Here is a 20,159-nt window from a genome sequence, read left to right on the forward strand (position 1 = left end):
ATGCTTACTCATGGTCAGTAAAGGCTAGGTTTGCTTGGCATACATATATTATATTTTGGGTTTGCTTGGCATATATATGTTATATTTTGTGTTACTTCTTGGTAAAACTCATTAAATTGTAGTGAAACCCAATACTATTGTGGAATAATTATTGTTGTACTTGTTTGTCAACTTAAATGATCAGATAAAGGAAGAGAATAGGTGAAGCTAGCAAGAAAGGAACCTAAATTCTATCATATAAAATGAATGACTGAAATTGTTCAGATGCTCTTAAGGAAAGGAGGACTGCATGTCTTAATAAACTTATGTGGCTTGTCTCCAAATTTGAGAACCGTTTGTGTTGGTAAAAAACTTATGTAGCTTGTCTCCAAATTTGAAAACCATTTGTGTTAGTAATTACTTTATTCTAGTACAAAATTATGATTTGGGTAGGTGAACTAGTTCAGTGACGCAACTCTGGACCTCCCTTCCATAGCCAATAAAATTTATCCATTCACATAAGTAACATCTTCTATGAATTTTTTTTTGGACTTTATATGCCTTATTTGTCTCAAATGAGCTAACCAAGTGATGTTGCTTAAGGGAGCCATTATGACACCTAACCCATTATATATATGTGTGTGTGTGTGTGTGTGTGTGTGTGTGTGGAGATACACACACACAAAACATGGTGAATCAGTAACTCATTGGAGCAATCTAGGTGAAACCCAAGATCAAACCTAACAGTTGCTACTATAACACCAAGAGTATATCCAACAACCTGTAAACCAAATATACTACGAATTTATGACTTAGCAAGAGCTGAGACTCCATAAGGGTGAGGGACCCAACCCCTTGAGCCATATCACAACATGCCAAAGATGCCCCCCCATGGGATTTGAAATTGGGTGGAGGGGATAACATCCCATTGTACCAACCATTCAGTCGCCACACAAGGAGACTGGATACATATGCATGTTATACCATTTTTTCAGTGCATTGGGTTAGGTCAAATGATGAATATCCCTTACCAAAAAGCCTTTGCTTACCAATATTGGGGCCCCGTCCAAGTTTAAAACTTGGTTAATCTGTCTAGCATGGTTGTGGGTGGTTGTGTTAAGTTTACAAGTGTAGGGGTAGTTCCTCTGACTCGACCCCAGGCCTCCTCGGTGACGAGCAATAGGTTTATCAACTCTCTTGATACAAAAAAGGAATAAATAAATAAATATTAAACTATATTCTTTTATTGAGGATTTGTATATAATCTCATGCCATAGTCTTGCTAATGTCGGGTGGATCATAGGGTGCTTCTCTTTTTACTCTATGTTCCACTCAACTATGCCATTATATCCACTTGTTGTACATAGGTGTTATCTATTATGAATGCTGGTATTTGTAGGACTCTTGTATTATTTGTTTTGCATATTCTAATTATTGGTCACAATCCTTTGGTAATTCATGGATATTCACGTTCAAGCTTTTATGGTTTACCTGTAGTAGCTTAATATTATTACCAATAAGGTTTATTCCTTTTTTCATCCAAACAAGTTTATTCTAATGATGCTCATTTTAATTCCTATAGCCACTATGTTAGAGATTCCATGAACCTCTTCCATCACTCCTTATGATACAACCAAAATTACAACCTATTATAAAGACTTGATGCTTCCTTATATGTCTCTTATGTGTCTACTACAACTTCTTTAAAATCTAATGTAATTGATGATAGATCACTATGGATCTCCAATGCATATTTAATGAAATAATTGGTATCAAGTTATGGATCTTTGTAATATTTTATGTAGCATTTCAAGTGCTCAATATCTTTCTTATGTCCTTTTATCTCTCTAACCATTTTGAGGATGTCATACTCATTCATTTGGGTTGTAGGTACCCCTATTGTGGCCATTGTAACTATATCCATGTCATCTACATCTAGTACTATGGTTTTGCCAATTTTTATTATACTATGAATGTGGTTGATTTCCTTTACTTATGAATATGGTGAGTCATTTATTTCTTCATTTTGTCTAATGTAAACATATCTAATATTAAAAAAATATTAAACCATATTCTTTTGTTGAGGATTTGTATATAATCTCATGCCATAGTCTTGCTAATGTGGGGTGGATTATAGGGTGTTTCTCCTTTTACTCTAAGTTCCACTCAACTATGCCATTATATCCACTTGTTGTACATAGGTGTTATCTATTATGAATGTTGGTATTTGTAGCACTCTTGTGTTATTTGTTTTGCATATTCTAATTATTAGTCACAATCCTTTGATAGTTCATGGATGTTCATGTTCAAGCTTTTATGGTTTACCTATAGTAGCTCAAACTTATTACCAGTAAGGTTTATTCTTTCTTCATCCAAACAAGTTTATTCTAATGATGCTCATTTTATTTCCTATAGCCATTATGTTAGAGAGTCCATGAACCTCTTTCATAACTCCTTGTGATACAACCAAAATTGCAACCTATTATAAAGACTATTCTTCCTTATATGTCTCTTACGTGTCTAGTACAACTTCGTTAAAATCTTATGTAACTGATGATAGATCACTATGGATTTCCAATGCATATTTAATGAAATCACTGGTATCGAGTTTTGCATCTTTGTAATATTTTATGTAGCATTTCAAGTGCTTAATCTCTTTCTTATGTCCTTTTATCTCTCTAACCGTTTTGAGGATTTCATACTGATTCATTTGGGTTGTAGCTACCCCTATTGTGGCCATTGTAACAAGATCCATATCATCTACATATAGTACTATGGTTTTGCCAATTTTTATTATACAATGAATGTGGTTGATTGCCTTTACTTATGAATATGGTGAGTCATTTATTTCTTCATTTTGTCTAATGTAAACATATCTAATATGCCACCTCATCTCTTACTAGCTATGCTTCTCCCACAAAGTATTGAAATACAAAATCTTGTTGGCTTGAATTATGGTCTCCTTCTTTCGCTTGCATGTCACAAGAAATCCCCATTTTCCCCTCTATTTGACTTCTAGGCACCATATTCTAGATGGGTACTAATGGGGTCTCTATTTTTATGACTCCTTGAGATGAAGTACTAATCTCTACCTCGAGCACTAAATCATTCTATCTATATGGTTGTCACTAGAATACTTGTCTTTTTGTTTCGAGCCACCTCAATTCTCTTTTATCTCTAAAGGACTTATAATTTTTTCTTCTTCTTTTGATATCCTCTTCTAGATAATCTTTAGGAGAGTAAGGCTACGTAGTGAAATATTGTGTGCCATATCATGGATACTTGGTGAAAGATTGTGCCCTTCCCAAGGTTTTAGTCTAGAAAAGGGACCTTTGATTATCTAAAATGTGAGGCATTATTTTCCCATAAATAATGTTAATCAAGATCATTGCACTCCAAATTGAGGGTTTAAGAATAATAGTGGGATAACATTTAGTGTCTTTGGACCTAAATTTCCTCCCTTCCCACCATTCATGATTTCATTGTAGTTTTTTTCTTATGCAAGTTAATGGCCCAACTTTGTTGGTCATATATTCCTGGACTTCTAGGAATCTGTGATATACGTTGAGGTTGTTAGCTACATTATATGATATATATTAGTTGATATTTGAGGTTATCCTCCTTGTATCTATATTGGTGTGCTTGATAAACGATTTGATTACATTATAAAGAGGGAGGACCAATGATTTGGGACTATACATTATGGAGTTGGGATCTCCTAACATCGCAGTTCATATTCACACACATTGGCCTTCTTGTTTCCTCCTTATAAATTATGAAGATCTCACCATATTCATAAGAAACGGGGAGAGCAATTTTCTAGTATTACCGACATAAGTAGGTGTGCCTTCTTTTGACATGATATTGAAGGTGGATGCTACTACAAAGTGGATACTTTTTGACCTTTTCCTGATGACGTTTTGGTGAACAAACAATATTCTAACGAAAAGGATTCGCTCGTCATAATCATTTTTTCACACATGTAATCATTGTATCTAGCCATGTGGTAGCAGCGGGGAGATTTAATTCATTGAACTTTCATCGAACATTTGTTTCGCCCTTGTGAAAAATGTATTTTGTTGTCGTGTGTTCTCCACAAGGCTATGGAGAGACTTAATTCATTGAAATGCCATTGAAATCTATCACAAATGTATCCTATTGTTTTTTGTTTGATGCAAAAAGACTTCCCCATGGTAGCGGTGGAGAGACTGAATCTATCAACCTTTTGTTAAAATTTGTGTTGCACCTATGATAGCCGTGGGGAGACTTAATAGGTTGGATTTTTGTTAACACTATATGATGAATATGCGACAAACATCATCCCGTCGTTGTGTGTTCAATGAAAAAATATTGCCACATGGAATTTGTAAAGTGGTTTGATCTGCCATGATTTTATCACACCTAAAAAAGGTGGTGATGCAAGTCCAACATACACATGATGATAGTAGTTCATTTTTGCAATGTGTTGTCTTGCATTGTCTATCAGAGTGGTGATGAGGTGGTGAGAAAAAGCTACGAAAAGTTTTTGTGACAAAAATATAGGAGACATTTTCCTTTGGATATTTGACAAAAGTTGGTGTTGTTGGGGTCCTAATATATAGATTATTAGACTTAGATGAAAGTTGGTGTCATTGGGGTCTTAATATTGAGAATAATTTAAAAAAATACATAGATTATTGTAGAATTAAAGCCATGCTTATGATGCATGGGATATGTTATAACAACCTCACTCCATTTTTCTATGTTCCCTTAAGGATGTTGTAGGGGTCCTAAAAACTTTTCACTTTCATGTTTCATTTGAAGACCCAAAATTAGGGCCATGGAATAGAATTTTCAACAACTTTACAATTATATAAACTTTGTTCACTTCTAAATACTAATCACAAAATTGTGTGCTACTAAAACTCTCTAAAACTTTTGCTACCACACCCATAATATGCCTGCCATAAGGATTCTAAAAACACATGCCCATAGGCATAAAATGCACGTCACAAGGCTTCTAAAACATAAAAGCTATTTCACATTCTCAATAATTTGAGAATATAATAATATAATTTAATAGTTGATAGGAGATGCCTTTACAATTACAATAAGAACCCAATAAATATGTATACTAGGGTTATTTCACATAAAAGTACGTGCCTTTAATAATAGTTTCTAAATTAAATTATTATTTACTTTTCTATTATTGGTTGTTAATGTTATGTATTTTTTATGTACATAACGTTGTTTCCCTTTTAAGGAGTTCTTTGTCCTCAAAGCATGGAAAAAAAGATTCTTTCTAGTTGAGAACATTTTTATTGAATAAAGTTTATCCATTTCTTGTTTTTTTATTTATTAATTGTAATAGATTCTTCTTGAGATTGGAACTTTCAACACCATATAATTTAGTGTTGACCTTGTTAATTAAACTCCATAAATTAGTTTTTAAGGTTTGTCGTATAAGTTCCTAATTACATCAACCATTTCGCACATAACACCATATCCATTCCTTCAAGAAATAACGGATAGAGTTCTGTTTGTAGTCCCATTTCTTGTATTTGAATTGAAACCTTATAACATTTTCCTACTTTCTTGAAAAGATTCCCAACTGTAGCGGTGAGGTCCTTCCCTAGGTACACAAAATGATTAATTTTCTTAGCAAGAACAATGTCTATACAATTATGAGTATTGGGGAATTTCTATATTTTATGACTCCTTTAAGCTTTAGGGTCTTAGGTTGTAGTTTTCTTGTCATAGTTTCCAAATAAATTGTATGTTTGATTTTTCTCTCTCTTAGAAATTGGATTCTCTGCTTCTAAAAGTGTGGTGCAACGTATTTTGCAATCGTTCGTTGTATTTGGTCCTTTGGATTTATTATCTTTCTTTTGAGTTCATTTTCTTCATTGGCATTTTACTGGCCACATGAGATTGAGGCTAGTGATGCTTTTTTGCAGTGTTTCATCATAGTATAATTTGGTTGTTTGTTATATTGATTTCATCAACTGGTTTTTGTTATATTTATTTCCATCCACTATTTTATAATTGCATAATTTCATGTATTCATATCCACGTCTCAGTGTCCATTTTTCTTTCCCGAACTTACAACAATTGTTTCCCTTATTTTCCCTTATCTCTTATTCACTACTAGATTTTTCTAAGCCCTTCTTGACTTCATAAGTATATAATTCCTTATTGTGGCATTTGTCCCTTGAAAACCATTTGTATCCACAATATCTACATTTATTTATTCCTTTCTGTTAGCCTCCTGTTGCAACAGGTGTTCATCTTTCATGATTGACATTTTTACATGCCAAATATGTCATACTTTGCATGCTGCAATGCTCCATATTTCCTAAAAAGAGGCCAAAGAAGAGGTCATGAAAGTGTGCCAGTCTAAATGCCACTACTGTATTCCAATTTTGATAAATTAACCATTTTTGAAGAATTTTTTGGTAAGGGAAGTCCAAACAGCCTAATCTTGGCTTCCCTAGGTTTCAATTTCTTGTTTTAGAATATAGAGAATCATTATCTGTCCAAACAGTTTAATCTTGGCAGATTTGCAGATAGGTAGAGAAACAAAGGAGCCCAACTACTTAATCTGGGCCCTTGGAAGAAATAAGTGTAGATTTAGATAGAAGGACAAAAAAAGAAGAAAAAAGGATAATCAGGGTCTGCAAGTCCAAGTGCACCCATGCAAAAAACAAGAAAAAATGCTAGGTAAGTAGTTTTGTGGTTGCAGAATCATGCTGTGTAATCCATTTCATCTTTTCAAGTGTTATATCTATTCAGATTACAGGGCAAGGCAATTCCCCTTTGGAGGAGCTCAAGCGAGGCATGTCTAACTCCCCTTTCTTCTCATTCCCCAAATCACTCACTAACATCCCCTTGAGGACCTTGGGATCTGCCCAACCAGTCCTGTTATAACTTTATTTTTGTAACAGCACCAAGTCAAGCTTTGACTTTCTTCTGTGAAAAGAAAGCCACATTTCTTGTGTAAAATCATGTCTCCACAGTCCATTCACTTTCAATGTCCAAAGTTTAGGCTCACAAACTTAGCCTCCCCCCTACACTTCACCTCATTTTCATATTAACCCCTAACTCTATTATCTAGCTCCCTATATCATTTCCCCATCCCCATTTACTACTAAAAATTATATGAAATCCCCAAAAAATATTAAATAACCCCTCCCTTTGGCACTATAGCCATATTTCCTAAGTCCGGGGAATGCTGAGTTCATCTGGGGCTTGGCATTAGCCTTTCCGCGTTCGAGCCTGGGATTAATTTAACCCCTGTTTAATTAATAGCCAACCCCTGTTTAGCGTTATTTAAACGCTGCCTGCACATACCCAAAAACCCACTTTCCTAAAGTTTTCCCCCTGCCAGATTAAAACAATTAAATGAAAAAAAAAAATGCCGCGGGCCCCGTCCCTAACCCTCCACCGCGTTATCAATGCCACCAACCGTCAGATCTGGCGCGCCCGAGATCTACGGTGGGCGGGCCTTTTTGTGCCCCAACGTGCCGAGGGTTAACGCCCAGGAGATGGGCGGTTTTCCTGTCGTACTCCCGCCACGCGTCACCCTCTCGGCTGTGGCGGAGCCCCCTCCTCCGAAACCGCCTGCGCACAAAAGCGGTGCGCCTGAAACCGCCTTCCCCCCTCCTACGTCAGCAATACGTCATGCTGACATCATCACCCTACGTCGGCCTCCTGCCACCGTGTCCTTGCCACGTAGCTGCCACCGTACTACCACGTCATCTCCTCCACCATACCGCCACGTCACCCCGCTGTACTGTTGACATCACCCTGCCATGTCACTGCCGTACTGGGACCCACCGCTGACATCATGCTAACTTCACCGTCAAAAAGCGTGAAAGGCGCAAATCGTAGCCTAGAGAGCCCGGAATCAAAATCTGAGGCAGTTTTTGATGCGCGATTAGCGCCTAGTAGGCCAAAATGGAAAGCCCTTTCATGGCTTGGCCTCCAGCAGGCCCTAAAGTCGCAAAATGACATAAATTTCTTCGCAGAGATTCAGGAAAGGGGAAAAGACAGTTTTTAATGCAACAGAGGGCCAAACAACAGCCATGAAAGGTCGATGCAATAGTTTAAAGAGTATCAGAAGTAAGAAAGGCGCACATTCAGTGCCAAAGCATATCAAGGAAGCGGCAAAGAGTATCATTCGAATGTTTTTAATGAAAAACCTTTATTCCCAATGCAGGTGAACATTGAATGACCTCCAACAAAGTCAAAGAAAATGGTGGAGCTTTAATCAAGGCTCTCCCATCACAGTTAATGCACCTCAGAACCACTCAGGAGCATGGATCAAAACCCAAAGCATAGTTATGGCTAAGTGATCAGCACAGAGCCATAAAGACAACACATTAAATTCTTTTTTGATACAGCTGCACCCAGCGCAGCTCGAGGATATTTTCCCGCATTTATTTCAGACATGTGTTAGGTTAAAGACACTTATTACAGCAGATCTAACTGGGATCTGATTTTGTAGATATTTTATCTATAAAACCACCCTAATTCACTGTTTAAAGGGTTGGTTGGTTGTATAGCTCCAAGAGAGACTCGCTCTGCATATCTGATGTTTTACTTAATCAAAGACTACTGAAAAGCTTGGAGGAATGACTGTGTGCTGTGTATTAATGTTTTGAAGAATTGAATGTGGAATTCTTGTGCTGCAACATGACTCAATAAGTGCTTCTTATCTCTGTTTCAATTTCATATATGTCTTTATCATACCTGTATCACCATCTAAATAGCAGAAAGAAAGGTTAGCTTAGAACTTGTTTAACTGCACTCTATGCTCAATTTCTGCTGTTTCTTTATGTTTTCATCTGAATTAGTAATGAATATGAATTCCCTGTGGCTCATATTTCCCCTAATTCACTCATGTTTGACAGTTATCTAGGGATTCTTCACTGCTCCTAGATAGAGCTCATTCACCTTCCCTCTGCTAAGTTGAACGAGAGATTCTTAACTGCCTATCATTCCTAGCCCTCATTCCATCCTTTTAACTTGAATCATTGTTTCATGTGTAGCTAGCTTGCTTCATATTCCCTCTTGTGACCAAGAAAACGCACCCGCAGTCCTACTCCTTGACTCCATGCCCAATGGTTCTAAAACTTTCATGATATCCCTGCCTCTTTACTTGAAAGCATCATCCTTCCCACCAAAACTCAAACAAAACCCCTTGTACTCAATATCTAGCCTAAATCATCATCAACAAAGCTAAATCCTAAAGAGAGAGCCCTCTCTGACTGCTGGTAGGCTAGGACCTGCAGTCCAAAGATTGGTTTGTGGTTACCTCGGCCGTATCCTTTAAGGAGCTTTAAGGACAACCTGAGTGATAACATAATGGCGACTCCACTGGGGAACATCCTCAGTTAAATCTCACAAATCAAGTTGGAAAGCTCCATTGGGGAAAACAATGAATTTTCCAATTGCTGCATATTCCTTAAAACTACAGATGAAGCCTGAATGTCAGCCAGGAAGCCTTTGAAACTGTTCTTGATTCGCATTTACAGGAGTAAACAAATGCTGCTTCAGTCAATCCTCATGCTAGTTTTAAGTTATAGATAGCTATTCCAAAATTTGATCAGTTCCTTGCTAATTCTAAAAAGCATTCACAGAAAATACCAAAACAAGTTCAGAATCTGGCTCCCAAAAGGAATTCACAGTATACAAGGTCAAATCCAGACCCAAACCCCCCAGCTATTTGTGAAAATCCCAATTTAATCCCAAGGAACCTCAGGAAGCTAGAGCAAAGAGAATATTTTGTTGACTTTAGCCCTGAAGCAGTTCAGCCAAGCTGTGTTCCAACCCTGTCAAGGTTTTATTTCTTTCAACCCCCACTTCCCCTTGTTCATCATCCACCTCTCAAAGCACTCCTTCCACACCTCCATTTACTGCACATACTCCCATAACCGCTGTTGTTACAACTGTTCCAGCTGTTCCTATTGTTCCACTTATCCCCGTAAACATGGCTAATAGATATGCACCCCTGCAATTACCTGCTAATCCAGGGGCTATGCCTCAGGATTATCAAACTAAAATCACATATTTTGATGGAACTGGTTCTTGCACAACCCTTCAGCATACAAAGAAGATGCAAGACTATTTTGAGAACTACGAGATAGATGACGATAGCATGAGAATGAAGATTTTCGTCCAAAGTTTGACAGGTGATGTTAGAACTTGGTTTAGAGCACTCACATCCAATTCCATAGTAGACCCAGAAGCCTTATACCAGTCATTTATCAACAGATGGGAGAAAAAGAAAGACCCCTTGCACATACTATCTGATTATGACACCATCAAAAGAGGCCCTCAAGAATCTGTCTTGGACTATTGTGCAAGATTTAATAATGTTTATAATGCAATACCACAGAACCTAAGACCTCCACCTGATCTTGCTTTGTATAAATTCCCTAATGGTTTTGACACTGACATGGCTTATCAGTTAAGGGAAAGAGCCCCTCAAACCCTTGCAGACATGCAAAATGTTGCTGTTAGCGTAGAGGCAAATCTAATTGCCAAAAGAAACAGAGCTAGAACTGAGAGAAGAACCACCTTTAAAGAGGAACCCTCAGCCTTAGATCAAAAGTTGGATGCTATTATCAGTGGCATGCACAGGCTGGGAGACAGAGTAGAGAGTGTTGAGAGGAAATCATCATGGGAAGGACAACAACCTAATACCATAAGGAACCCAAATTTCCGCAAAACTCAGAATACAAATGCTGGTAGGTCTAGCCCAGACCATGATGTAAGGCCTCCTTTTCATGAAAATTATGCTGAAGCATCTACATCTAGTGAACAGACGGAAGATACTCACATGAACTTGGTGGATTTGAAGGCTGAGGAACAAATTTTCCTAACTCAACAAGACCAAGATGAGCATGACTTTAATCGATTTCAAACTAAATCTGGTGAATCTTTTGATTTTAAACAAGGCTATGATACTGCTGTGTATGAGGTCCACAAACAATATAAGCTGAGGACAAGAACCATAGATGTGCCTGAAAAGGTTAAACCAAATGATACCAAGCAGCCGAAGAAGATTAAAGAAAAGGTTGCCCTCATAGAAACTACTGGTAAAATAGTCCCTAATCCAAAGGATGTCACCATAGAGGATGTCACAGACATGCAGTCCTCTAATGATCAACCTTTGCCACCTTCTTCCTCGAAAGAGAATTTGAACAACGTTCCAAAAAGCCCTCCTAAAACTGAAAAACCGCAAGCAATTACTTCCCTTAACGCTGATAAACAAGACCGAACTGTTGATACTCCAATAGAAAAAGAGAAGCCTGCCTCTCAAAATACTAAAACCCAATCTGAAAAATCATTTGACTTAGAGGTAGAAATAGGTAAACTAAAGATATCCATCCCCTTATCTGAACTTGCCAAACATGATGTGTATAGGCAACAAATTCAAAGATCACTTCAAATGCCAGAGGTTAAGGATGATGTGAATGTTCTTGATGATCAGCCTGAACTGCTGTTCGGTCCAGAAGTTAATGGAAAATCAACATATGGATCTGTTCTACCTTTTTATGTCAGTTTGCACATACATGACAAAGTCTTGCACAATGCTATGTTTGAATCAGGTGCCTCACACAACCTTATGCCCAAAGCTGTAATGGAAAACTGAACCTTGATGTTACAAGACCCTACAAAGATCTATTCTCCTTTGACTCAAGTCAAGTCAAGTGTTTAGGCCTCATCAAAGACTTGTGTGTCTCCTTAGTCCAATATCCCAACAAGACAATCCTCATGGATGTGGTGGTTGCTGACATTATCAAGATCTTGGGGGGAAAAACTCCAAGGATCCCTCCAATTAGACCTCTCTTATGCCACTATATCTGCCTTTGGGCAACCAAAGAGACTATATAGAGAAACACTGATGAAGTATGTGGTAACTAGTGAGGACAAGCCCCAAAATTTTCCTATTCACTCAATCCATTCTGATATGGATTCTTTTATTCTATTTAATGATGAAACAAATACTCTCACTAATGACAAGCCCTTGGCTTTAGAACTGAGCACACACACCGATGAAGAATGGGTTGCCCATACTGATGAAACTGTCAAAATAATCAAGGTAACCAGCATACAAGAAAAACCTCCCCAAACAGAAATTTCAAAATTGCCCAATCCTAAAGTGACTGAAACTCTTGATACTAACCACAAGCAAGAAATCACATGGTATTTAGAGTTTGATGGCTCTGTTAACAAGTTAGGAGCAGGGGCAGGTGTCTGGATTCACAATACACATAACAATCATGTAGAAGGTCATGCCTACAGACTAAATTTCAAATGCACCAATAACATGGCAGAGTATGAGGCTCTCCTTTTAGGCCTTAAACTGCTCAAAGCTCTAGGAGCTGCAAAAGTGTCTATTCTAGGTGACTCTGATTTAATCATACAACAAATGAAAGGCAATTTTGTTACCAATGACAATAGAATGAGGGCCTATAGGACTGCTGCTACTAATATACTCAATGCATTCACTGAATCCAAGCTTGTCAAAATTTCAAGAGATCATAACATTCATGCACACAACCTAGCCATTTTTTCTAGTACATGCAAGCTTCCCTTTGAGCCAAATCACCATTTTACTGTTGAGATAAAACATAGGCCTGTTATCCCAAATAATGTTAAAGATTGGCAAGTGTTTGAAAGTGATGCCCAGATTAAGAACTTCCTCACTCTTGAGCATGAGTTTTCAAATATTAACATTGACATGGATGCTATGACGGATGAACAACAACAAACAAATGAAAATCAGCAGGCTGTAACTGCTGTAACAGCCAAACAAATGCTGAACCCAACTGTTTTTGACAATGCAAACATAGAAGAGCTGAAACAGATGCATTTGGAGGAAATAGCAGAAACAGAGGCCCTGATCGTTGATCTAAAAGATAACTTTCTCCCTACTGGCCTCACTCCATTAGAAGATATGTTTGATGCCAATGATGTTCCCAAAAAGCCAAAAATACAACCCCTAAACACTGCTATAGAAGAACACAATATTGGGATAGCAGACAAGCCCAAAATGATCAAACTATCTCAATCTTTACCACCCGATCAAAAACCCAAATATGTTGATTTGTTCAAAGAATTCCAAAATGTATTTTCTTGGAGTTATGAGGACTTGAAGTCCTATGACACCTTAGTGATCCAACACACCATTCCTTTAAAACCAAACCAAAAGCCCTTCAAACAGAAACTTAGAAGAATCAATCTCGTACTCCTTCCTTTGATTGAAAAGGAAGTGAAAAGGATGTTTGAAGCAGGTATCATAGCACCCATCAGATTCTCTGAATGGGTATCCAATCTTGTTCCCACAAGGAAAAAGACAGGTGAGATTAGGCTATGTGTAGACCTAAGAAATTTAAACCAAGTCTCCCTAAAAGACCACTACCCCTTGCCAAAAATGGACCACATTCTACAAAGAGTAGTGGGGTCATCTAGAATATCTTTGCTAGATGGCTTTTCAGGTTTCAATCAAATACTAGTTCACCCGGATGACCAAGACAAGACAGCCTTTACCACACCGTGGGGAACATTTAAGTATGTGAAGATGCCTTTCAGACTTAAAAACGCTGGTGCTACCTTTCAAAGGGCAATGGATATTGCATTTTCCAAGGAAATACATGATTTCCTAGTCGTCTACCTTGATGACTTAACCCCTTTCTCCAAATTTGATCAAGAGCACCTCAAACACCTAAGGCAAATATTCATGACATGTAGGAAATATGGCATTTCCTTGAACCCCAAGAAGTCCCTCTTTGGCCTTGAAGAAGGAAAACTCCTTGGCCATATCATCTCAAAAGACGGTATTAGAATAGATCCGGAAAGGATCCAAGCCATCCTCCAAATCCCATATCCAAGAAACATAAAAGAGTTGCAAGCATTCCTTGGAAAAATCAACTTCCTAAGGAGATTTATTCCAAATCTAGCCGAGCTAATAAGACTTTTAAGCAACATGTTAAAAAAGGATGCTAAGGTAAAATGGTCTCTTGAGACCAAGCAAGCCTTTGAGAGTATCAAAACTGCCTTAACCCAAGCCCCTGTCCTCACCAGTCCGCAATTTGACAAAGATTTCATCATATTTTCATTTGCATCTAAGCACACCATAGCTGCTGTCCTTTTGCAAAAGGATGATCAGGGAGCTAAAAAGCCAATTGCATTTTCCAGCCGAGCCTTAAGAGATGCCCCTTTGAAATACCAAATCATGGAGAAGCAGGCCTATGCCCTTGTTAAAGCAATCAAAGATTTCCAAGTTTACATTTTATATTCACATGTGATTGCCTATATCCCAAATGCTGTTGTAAAAGACATATTAACCCAAGAGGGGTTAGAGGGCAAAAGAGGCAAGTGGATTGCTAATATCCTTGAGTATGACATAGAAATTAAACCAACCAAGCTCATAAAGGGACAAGGTTTAGCCAAACTGATGTCCGAAACAAACTTTCAAGCCTTAGACATCAACCAACTGGACAATGAACAGGAGCTGGCGACTCCACAGATCAATGAAACCTTTTTACAATCCCCATGGTATGCTGATATATGCTTTGTATTGTTAAACCTGTTTGCTTCCCCGGGATTGTCCAGAACCAAGAAAAGATTTTTAAAAATGAAGGCTTCAAAGTTTTGTGTCATAGATGGTGCATTATTTTGGAAAAATCATGAAGGTATATTGCTAAATTGTTTAACCATGAATGAAACTAACAATTTCATGAAAGAATTCCATGCAGGGGACTGTGGAGGACATCTATATTGGAAGTCCACTGCTGATAAAATTTTAAGGGCTGGTTTCTATTGGCCCTTTTTATTTGCAGATATAAAGAAGTTTGCTATCTCATGTCATAAATGCCAAATCTTTGAGGGCAAAAGAAAGCTGTTACCCTTGCCCCTTAAGCCCATCTCAACCGAGAAACCTTTTCAACAATGGGGTATTGACTTCATTGGAGAAATCCACCCCTCTTCCTCAGGCCAGCACAAGTGGATTTTAACAGCCACCGACTATTTCACTAAATGGATTGAAGCCATCCCATGCAGACATGCCAATGACTCCATCATTATCCAATTCCTTGAGTGAAATATCCTTTCTAGATTTGGCTGCACTGAGAAGATCATCACTGACAACGCCGCTGCTTTCAAATCCAAAAAGATGACCAGTTTCTGCCATAAATTTCACATTACCTTGGGCCACTCCACAGCCTATTACCCCCAAGGTAATGGCTTGGCTGAGTCATCTAACAAGAGCCTGATTAATATTATCAAGAAGGTCTTAGAAGAAAACAAGAAGAACTGGCATAAAAAGCTCACAAATGCCCTATGGGCAGACATAATTTCAACAAAGAAATCCATTGGGATGAGCCCTTATGAGCTGGTGTATGGCATGGAGGCCAGATTTCCATCTTCCTTGGGCACTCCTATCATGAAAATGTTACAAGAGATCCAAGCAGAACCAAATGATATTCAAAGAAGAATCAATCAGACCATTCATCTTCAGCAAACCAGAGAGCAAGTTTACAACAGAGCTCAAATTTTGCAAGAGAAACTCAAAAAGATGTTTGATAAAAGAGCTAAGGTTGAGGATTTCGACATTGGCAACAAAGTTCTAAGGTGGGACTCACGAAGAGAAGACAAGGGCAAACATGCAAAATTTGATTTTTTATGGAAAGGGCCATTTGTTATTTCTGCTGTTCAGGGAAATAACACATATTTCCTCAAAAATGTAGAGGGCAGCACTGCTGAAGAAGGCCCTGTTAATGGCCGAATGCTAAAACATTACCATGATCCCTTTTAAAGGGTACAATGCAGCTCTGTACATATCTCTTTGTACATTGATATTTGTATATATCAGCACTTTGTTTTATTTTTTTTTATAAGCAGTCTGAGTGTTAGAGGAGCAGCAGCAAAGTTTGCTAAGACACAGCCAATGCAAGTATTCCATTTCTAAAAAGCTCTGTCTCTGCATTAAACTCAGCAAAACAACAAGAGTAACGCTGTCATATCACAGAAATTCATGGTAAAAAGAAACAGTTTGCAGCTTGCAGTCTTCAGTCCAACAATATTAATAAGAGAGAAGCATTTTTTAGTTTCACATCAGCAACTGTTTCTGGATCAAGGCTAAGGGAGATACATCAGTTTTGATCCATATTTTGGATCTATTTCAAAGGAAATGCTCAAGCAACATGGTATATAATATCAAGCACGCAGAAGAAAGCAGGCAGTGCTATGTATTTCCCAATATTTCAATGAAGGATATGGCTGCTCCTATTTTAGAGTTCCACATTTTTAGCAGCCAGCACAAGGAAATTTTTCAAGTCCACAGCGACAATAGAAGATCAAGGTAGTCTGACCTACTGTTCTTGGCTTTTCACAAGGAAAAGCCATCCCCAAGTAGAGCCACTGTTAGCCTCCTGTTGCAACAGGTGTTCATCTTTCATGATTGACATTTTTACATGCCAAATATGTCATACTTTGCCTGCTGCAATGCTCCATATTTCCTAAAAAGAGGCCAAAGAAGAGGTCATGAAAGTGTGCCAGTCTAAATGCCACTACTGTATTCCAATTTTGATAAATTAACCATTTTTGAAGAATCTTTTGGTAAGGGAAGTCCAAACAGCCTAATCTTGGCTTCCCTAGGTTTCAATTTCTTGTTTAGAATATAGAGAATCATTATCTGTCCAAAAAATTTAATCTTGGCAGATTTGCAGATAGGTAGAGAAACAAAGGAGCCCAACCACTTAATCTGGGCCCTTGGAAGAAATAAGTGTAGATTTAGATAAAATGACAGAAAAAAAAAGAAAAAAGGATAATCAGGGTCTACAAGTCCAAGTGCACCCATGCAAAAAAGAAGAAAAAATGCTAGGTAAGTAGGCTGGGTAAGTAGTTTTGTGGTTGCAGAATCATGCTGTGTAATCCATTTCATCTTTTCAAGTGTTATATCTATTCAGATTACAGGGCAAGGCAATTCCCCTTTGGAGGAGCTCAAGCAAGGCATGTCTAACTCCCCTTTCTTCTCATTCCCCAAATCACTCACTAACATCCCCTTGAGGACCTTGGGATCTGCCCAACCAGTCCTGTTATAACTTTATTTCTGTAACAGCACCAAGTCAAGCTTTGACTTTCTTCTGTGAAAAGAAAGCCACATTTCTTGTGTAAAATCATGTCTCCACAGTCCATTCACTTTCAATGTCCAAAGTTTAGGCTCACAAACTTAGCCTCCCCCCTACACTTCACCTCATTTTCATATTAACCCCTAACTCTATTATCTAGCTCCCTATATCATTTCCCCATCCCCATTTACTACTAAAAATTATATGAAATCCCCAAAAAATATTAAATAACCCCTCCCTTTGGCACTATAGCCATATTTCCTAAGTCCGGGGAATGCTGAGTTCATCTGGGGCTTGGCATTAGCCCTTCCGCGTCCGAGCCTGGGATTAATTTAGCCCCTTTTAAACTAATAGCCAACCCCTGTTTAGCATTATTTAAACGCTGCCTACGCATACCCAAAAACCCACTTTCCTAAAGTTTTCCCCGCCAGATTAAAACAATTAAATTAAAAAAAAAAAAAAAACGCCGCGGGCCGTGTCCCTAACCCTTCGCCGCGTTATCAATGCCGCCGACTGTCAGATCTGGCATGCCCGAGATCTACGGTGGGCGAGACTTTTTGTGCCCCGACGTGCCGAGGGTTAACGCCCGGGAGATGGGTGGTTTTCCCGTCGTACTCCCGCCACGCGTCACCCTCTCGGCTGTGGCGGAGCCCCCTCCTCCGAAACCGCCTGCGCACAAAAGCGGTGCGCCTGAAACTGCCTTCCCCCCTCCTACGTCAGCAATACGTCATGTTGACATCATCACCCTGCGTCGGCCTCCTACCACCGTGTCCTTGCCACGTAGCTGCCACCGTACTACCACGTCATCTCCTCCACCGTACCGCCACGTCACCCGGTCGTACTGCTGACATCACCCTGCCACGTCACCGCCGTACTGGGACCCACTGCTGACGTCACCGTCAAAAAGCGCGAAAGGCGCAAATCGTAGCCTAGAGAGCCCATAATCAAAATCAGAGGCAGTTTGCGCTAATCGCGCATCGCTACGGGAAATAGGCCAAAATGGAAAGCCCTTTCATGGCTCGGCCTCCAACAGGCCCTAAAGTTGCAAAATGACATAAATTTCTTCGTAGAGATTCAGGAAAGGGGCAAAGACAGTTTTTAATGCAACAGAGGGCCGAACAGCAGCCATGAAAGGTCGATGCAACAGTTTAAAGAGTATCAGAAGTGAGAAAGGCGCACATTCAGTGCCAAAGCATATCAAGGAAGCGGCAAAGAGTATCAGTCGAATGTTTTTAATGAAAAACTTTTATTCCCAATGCAGGTGAACATTGAATGACCTCCAACAAAGTCAAAGAAAACGGTGGAGCTTTAATCAAGGCTCTCCCATCACAGTTAATGCACCTCAGAACCACTCAGGAGCATGGATCAAAACCCAAAGCATAGTTATGGCTAAGTGATCAGCACAGAGCCATAAAGACAACACATTAAATTATTTTTTGATACAGCTGCACCCAACGCAGCTTGAGGATATTTTTCCGCATTTATTTCAGACATGTGTTAGGTTAAAGACACTTATTACAGCAGATCTGACTGGGATCTGATTTTGTAGATATTTTATCTATAAAACAACCCTAATTCACTATTTAAAGGGTTGGTTGGTTGTATAGCTCCAAGAGAGACTCGCTCTGCATATATGATGTTTTACTTAATCAAAGACTGCTGAAAAGCTTGGAGGAATGACTGTGTGCTGTGTATTAATGTTTTGAAGAATTGAATGTGGAATTCTTGTGCTGCAACATGACTCAATAAGTGCTTCTTATCTCTGTTTCAATTTCATATATGTCTTTATCATACCTGTATCACCATCTAAATAGCAGAAAGAAAGGTTAGCTTAGAACTTGTTTAACTGCACTCTATGCTCAATTTCTATTGTTTCTTTATGTTTTCATCTGAATTAGTAATGAATATGAATTCCCTGTGGCTCATATTTCCCCTAATTCACTCATGTTTGATAGTTATCTAGGGATTCTTCACTGCTCCTAGATAGAGCTCATTCACCTTCCCTCTGCTAAGCTGAACGAGAGATTCTTAACTGCCTCTCATTCCTAGCCCTCATTCCATCCTTTTAGCTTGAATCATTGTTTCATGTGCAGCTAGCTTGCTCCATATTCCCTCTTGTGACCAAGAAAACGCACCAGCAGTCCTACTCCTTGACTCCACGCCCAATGGTTCTAAAACTTTCATGATATCCCTAACACTTTACTTGAAAGCATCATCCTTCCCACCAAAACTCAAACAAAACCCCTTGTACTCAATAACTAGCCTAAAATCATCATCAACAAAGCTAAATCCTAAAGAGAGAGCCCTCTCTGACTGCTGGTAGGCTAGGACCTGCAGTCTAAAGATTGGTTTGTGGTTACCTCGGCCATATCCTTTAAGGAGCTTTAAGGACAACCTGAGTGATAACACTTTCTTCTCTGCATCCTACTATCAATTTTCATCTTCCCTAGTGAGTGATGTCCTATTGAAATTTTCTTCAATAATTTTATCCTTCCACTTGGCCTTATCCACAATTAAGATATTTTGTAACTATAAATCATCTTTACTGTATGGCTTTATCAAAAACACATATGTTTTGATTTGTTGATCGTTTGTTAACTCGAACATTCATGTTGTTAAGGCTTACCATTCATAAGTGCACTCTCTTTCACATCACCCTTTTGTAGTAATCTGGTGATTTTTGCAAAAATAATAAATTTCAGTCACATCTTGAGATCTTTTAAAGAAGTCATTTTTGAACGTGCTCCAACTATAAAAGCACACCTTGGTGGTAAATATCCACCACATATGATCCTATTTATGCGGGAAGGAAATGAAATATAGATTTAAACATAAACATAGAGCTACAATGAAAACTGGACTTCAATTAATTAATACACAATGAAAATTGTTTACATGCAGAATGGAAATAAACTAGCTCAGACAATGGTAGCTTATCTTTGAGAAGAGATGTGACAACTACATTCCTATGAACTGTCTTACAATGAGGCGTAGAGGAATTTTTATCATAAAGAAGTGTGAAACCCTAACCCTAAGAGATGAAGCGCTAAAGGTTTTGGG

The sequence above is a fragment of the Pinus tabuliformis genome, chromosome 2_1, assembly GCF_031772625.1.
Source record: "Pinus tabuliformis cultivar Carrire ecotype Pingquan chromosome 2_1, CPIR1, whole genome shotgun sequence".
NCBI classification, from domain to species: domain Eukaryota; kingdom Viridiplantae; phylum Streptophyta; class Pinopsida; order Pinales; family Pinaceae; genus Pinus; species Pinus tabuliformis.